Consider the following 6,243-nt stretch of genomic DNA (forward strand, 5'->3'; position numbering starts at 1 on the left):
CGACTCCGCGCCCATCTTCCACCCCGACCTAGTGAGTACTGCCGTATCATACTTGTGGCAGGACCGGCTGCAGGCTGCGGAGCGCAAGCCGGCGCTGTCGCCGCGCGGCCCGCTCGCCGACTCCGCGCCCATCTTCCACCCCGACCTAGTGAGTACTGCCGTATCATACTTGTGGCAGGACCGGCTGCAGGCTGCGGAGCGCAAGCCGGCGCTGTCGCCGCGCGGCCCGCTCGCCGACTCCGCGCCCATCTTCCACCCCGACCTAGTGAGTACTGCCGTATCATACTTGTGGCAGGACCGGCTGCAGGCTGCGGAGCGCAAGCCGGCGCTGTCGCCGCGCGGCCCGCTCGCCGACTCCGCGCCCATCTTCCACCCCGACCTAGTGAGTACTGCCGTATCATACTTGTGGCAGGACCGGCTGCAGGCTGCGGAGCGCAAGCCGGCGCTGTCGCCGCGCGGCCCGCTCGCCGACTCCGCGCCCATCTTCCACCCCGACCTAGTGAGTACTGCCGTATCATACTTGTGGCAGGACCGGCTGCAGGCTGCGGAGCGCAAGCCGGCGCTGTCGCCGCGCGGCCCGCTCGCCGACTCCGCGCCCATCTTCCACCCCGACCTAGTGAGTACTGCCGTATCATACTTGTGGCAGGACCGGCTGCAGGCTGCGGAGCGCAAGCCGGCGCTGTCGCCGCGCGGCCCGCTCGCCGACTCCGCGCCCATCTTCCACCCCGACCTAGTGAGTACTGCCGTATCATACTTGTGGCAGGACCGGCTGCAGGCTGCGGAGCGCAAGCCGGCGCTGTCGCCGCGCGGCCCGCTCGCCGACTCCGCGCCCATCTTCCACCCCGACCTAGTGAGTACTGCCGTATCATACTTGTGGCAGGACCGGCTGCAGGCTGCGGAGCGCAAGCCGGCGCTGTCGCCGCGCGGCCCGCTCGCCGACTCCGCGCCCATCTTCCACCCCGACCTAGTGAGTACTGCCGTATCATACTTGTGGCAGGACCGGCTGCAGGCTGCGGAGCGCAAGCCGGCGCTGTCGCCGCGCGGCCCGCTCGCCGACTCCGCGCCCATCTTCCACCCCGACCTAGTGAGTACTGCCGTATCATACTTGTGGCAGGACCGGCTGCAGGCTGCGGAGCGCAAGCCGGCGCTGTCGCCGCGCGGCCCGCTCGCCGACTCCGCGCCCATCTTCCACCCCGACCTAGTGAGTACTGCCGTATCATACTTGTGGCAGGACCGGCTGCAGGCTGCGGAGCGCAAGCCGGCGCTGTCGCCGCGCGGCCCGCTCGCCGACTCCGCGCCCATCTTCCACCCCGACCTAGTGAGTACTGCCGTATCATACTTGTGGCAGGACCGGCTGCAGGCTGCGGAGCGCAAGCCGGCGCTGTCGCCGCGCGGCCCGCTCGCCGACTCCGCGCCCATCTTCCACCCCGACCTAGTGAGTACTGCCGTATCATACTTGTGGCAGGACCGGCTGCAGGCTGCGGAGCGCAAGCCGGCGCTGTCGCCGCGCGGCCCGCTCGCCGACTCCGCGCCCATCTTCCACCCCGACCTAGTGAGTACTGCCGTATCATACTTGTGGCAGGACCGGCTGCAGGCTGCGGAGCGCAAGCCGGCGCTGTCGCCGCGCGGCCCGCTCGCCGACTCCGCGCCCATCTTCCACCCCGACCTAGTGAGTACTGCCGTATCATACTTGTGGCAGGACCGGCTGCAGGCTGCGGAGCGCAAGCCGGCGCTGTCGCCGCGCGGCCCGCTCGCCGACTCCGCGCCCATCTTCCACCCCGACCTAGTGAGTACTGCCGTATCATACTTGTGGCAGGACCGGCTGCAGGCTGCGGAGCGCAAGCCGGCGCTGTCGCCGCGCGGCCCGCTCGCCGACTCCGCGCCCATCTTCCACCCCGACCTAGTGAGTACTGCCGTATCATACTTGTGGCAGGACCGGCTGCAGGCTGCGGAGCGCAAGCCGGCGCAGTCGCCGCGCGGCCCGCTCGCCGACTCCGCGCCCATCTTCCACCCCGACCTAGTGAGTACTGCCGTATCATACTTGTGGCAGGACCGGCTGCAGGCTGCGGAGCGCAAGCCGGCGCTGTCGCCGCGCGGCCCGCTCGCCGACTCCGCGCCCATCTTCCACCCCGACCTAGTGAGTACTGCCGTATCATACTTGTGGCAGGACCGGCTGCAGGCTGCGGAGCGCAAGCCGGCGCTGTCGCCGCGCGGCCCGCTCGCCGACTCCGCGCCCATCTTCCACCCCGACCTAGTGAGTACTGCCGTATCATACTTGTGGCAGGACCGGCTGCAGGCTGCGGAGCGCAAGCCGGCGCTGTCGCCGCGCGGCCCGCTCGCCGACTCCGCGCCCATCTTCCACCCCGACCTAGTGAGTACTGCCGTATCATACTTGTGGCAGGACCGGCTGCAGGCTGCGGAGCGCAAGCCGGCGCTGTCGCCGCGCGGCCCGCTCGCCGACTCCGCGCCCATCTTCCACCCCGACCTAGTGAGTACTGCCGTATCATACTTGTGGCAGGACCGGCTGCAGGCTGCGGAGCGCAAGCCGGCGCTGTCGCCGCGCGGCCCGCTCGCCGACTCCGCGCCCATCTTCCACCCCGACCTAGTGAGTACTGCCGTATCATACTTGTGGCAGGACCGGCTGCAGGCTGCGGAGCGCAAGCCGGCGCTGTCGCCGCGCGGCCCGCTCGCCGACTCCGCGCCCATCTTCCACCCCGACCTAGTGAGTACTGCCGTATCATACTTGTGGCAGGACCGGCTGCAGGCTGCGGAGCGCAAGCCGGCGCTGTCGCCGCGCGGCCCGCTCGCCGACTCCGCGCCCATCTTCCACCCCGACCTAGTGAGTACTGCCGTATCATACTTGTGGCAGGACCGGCTGCAGGCTGCGGAGCGCAAGCCGGCGCTGTCGCCGCGCGGCCCGCTCGCCGACTCCGCGCCCATCTTCCACCCCGACCTAGTGAGTACTGCCGTATCATACTTGTGGCAGGACCGGCTGCAGGTTGCGGAGCGCAAAAGATTAGATGTTTTTCGCTTTGGTTTCTTTTCACCTTAATTTCATTCTACTCATTTACCAAAATGTTGAATATAAAACGGAATAATATTAAAAGGCCTGAATCTCAGAATGCCGAACTTTTTTCTCGAAAAATCACATTCCCAAAATGCAAAAGGTATCGACGTAATGTCATAACATCTAAATCTCAAATTACCTGCATTAATGAGTGCTATTTTATCCAATATTATCATTCCAGCTGAGTGTTCAAATAATATTGATAGATAGATAAACCATTTATTCGCATGCCACAATACTCACATATAAACAAAAAATAATAGAAACAATAGCAACACCACAATAAAAATTAAATAAAGAACAAAAAGCATCAATAAAAGGTAGGTAGGTTTGCAGGGTTCTGGCTCAGTAATACGCTCCACTCCTTTGGGTGAAGCACTGATAATAGTAAAACGAATACGGGACTTAATCGCGTAAACTTACGTTTATTATATGGCCTGACGTTTCGAACGAGACGTTACGCTCGCGGTTATAGGCAGACTGGCGAGGAATTGTATCAACATCTTGCTGCGCGAGTTTTGCGAACTACCCGCACTTGATCTTGATTATTCACTTGTAGCACTGATAATTCTGCTAGAACCCAGATCACGAACTTATCGATGTACCAAAAAAATATATACAAAAATAATTAGAAGCTTGTCAATTAAATAATAAGATGTGTCATAGTGTGGATACTATGGATTATGTAAATTTTTACAAATTTATATATTTTAATAATGTGTTATGATATTTAGGTGCAATGAAACCAAAGCTTTTTTAACTTCAAAAGTAGTAGTAATTAACTTTTTCTTTCGAAATGCTAGGATTCCTTTGATATCTAATATTGCGGGACAATAATATGTAACCGACCCTATAATTCAGTTGCATAGTTACTCAGATTCAACAAGAACAATTCAAATATTGTTAACGATGTGCTAATATTCGGTGAAACGGAAAATGATTATCAGGCCCTAAATCGGGACTGATATCGGGAAGTGTACATGTAATCGGCGCTTCAATCGGTTCAGCGGTTTAAACGTGGAAAGGTAACGGACAGACAGAAACACTTTCGCATTTATAATATTAGTATTGATGTGTCAAACAACAATATCGTTTTTGACAGATGCAGGAGCGAGTGCCGCCATTACTACCCCGCAACAGCACCACCAGCAACGCGCTCAGCTCGCACTCCCCGAAGAGCAAACCTGAAGCGCACACACGTAAGTTTATATTACTTTTGTTTATATATTTCAGTGTTGTGCGTAATTAATTACTTGTGTAATTCAATAACTAATTTAATTACAGAATGGCTATCAAACTTAGACCTTAAACTCTGACTATAATGTTACCTTTGTAAACTTGATTTGTTTTTTTATTTTTCCAATAAAGCCATACGATAATAATAATAATTTAATTACATGTAATTAAATTGTTTGTAATTTAATTTAATGAAATTTAATTACATCTAATTCTATTTCCTGTGTAATGTTCAATTGCAATTACATTAATTGGTAATTAAATTACTCAATTACTTTTCGTTAACCTTGTTATTAATTTGCAAAGCAATATTTACTTGAAGTAATCAAATAAAAACTTGTTTTAAATATTATAGGACATTATTACACAAATTGACTAAGTCCCACAGTAAGCTCAATAAGGCTTGTGTTGAGGGTACTTAGACAACGATATATATAATATATAAATACTTAAATACATAGCAAACACCCATGACTCAGGAACAAATATTCATGCTCATCACACGAATAAATGCCCTTACCAGGATTTGAACCCGGGACCATCAGCTTCGTAGGCAGGGTCACTACCCATTAGGCCAAACTGGTCGTCACAATGTTTTAATTCCATTATACCTTGAATAACGTTATAACATATTTTTTATCCCGGGGATCATCCCTTGGGAGGGTAAAATGTGACAAACCACGTCGAATGATACCATCGCCAACACTGTTAACTGTCCATCGGTGGACCATATTACAAAAGGCATAAGGTCCACCAAAGGACAGTTTAGAGTGTTACTGTTTTTACGTAGTCCATATAACTAGCCGAAGTCGTCGATATGAGAAATAAACCAAATAACAGCGAGATAACTTAACTGAGAGAAGTACACAAGTCTACTGATAATTTTCTATAGGACAATAGTCTTTTACTAATTGTAAAAATAAAGCAAGCGTTATCAGTATAGAGTGAAACAACGGATGCAACGAGAAAATCAACACAAAGAGCTACCTTCCAGTCTATGCTATAGGGTTCAAGTTGTAATAACCGGTCATTAGGAATGGCCGACAGGTAGGCCATGTGGATGGCCTACGTGAACTCAGGCAGCGACATACTGAACACAAAAAAAATGATACGTGCCGGACGAGCATTTGCGATATGTAGTCTAGTTCAATATAATCTCTTGTGTTTTAAAGCATACATATTTTATGGTAAAATAATGTTCTAACCAGCAGGGAAAAAAATATGTTAATAATAATTACTATATAAAATTCATTCGTGCACTGCCTGTTCTAAAAACTTGCTGTTCCTTATATCCTGCTACCCTAAGGTTGTCTGGAAGAGATCGCTTATAGCGATAAGACCGCCTGTTGCTACTTTTCTTTACATTGTAAATCTGTTTTTAAATTTGTTTTCTTTGTGGTGCAATAAAGAATATTTACTTACTCAGTCTTGCTGTTATTTTTTTTATAGATGAACTAAACACCACGGCATAAAAAATCTGAAATTTTGATGTTTGGATTTCCCGTGTACAAAATCTTGCAACAATACTCATGTGCATTTTTTAAATTAACAATTACATTTTGCCATTGTAATTGTTAATTGAATGCGTAATTACTTTCTACATGTAATTGAAATTATTTATTGCAATTACATTATGTAAATTAAATTGTTAATTTGTAATTCAATTTTTTTTCGCTCAACACTGATATAATTTAAAAATAGTTGGTGCAAAGGGTTGTCCTGCCAAAATTTGAATATCGAATTTCGCGCCTTTTTCTACTGACAGTGTGTTTCCCAGAGTATAAGAAGCAATGTAATAGCGTCGCTAATGCTGAATGTGTGTTGCAGCCGCGGCCGAGCCGGAGCGGCGCGCGCCGCCCTCGCCGCTGCCCGCCCGCGAGCGCGCCAGGTAACACACACACACACACACACACACACACACACACACACACACACAGACA

Source organism: Cydia pomonella, chromosome 28 (genome assembly GCF_033807575.1).
Source record: "Cydia pomonella isolate Wapato2018A chromosome 28, ilCydPomo1, whole genome shotgun sequence".
Classification (NCBI taxonomy): domain Eukaryota; kingdom Metazoa; phylum Arthropoda; class Insecta; order Lepidoptera; family Tortricidae; genus Cydia; species Cydia pomonella.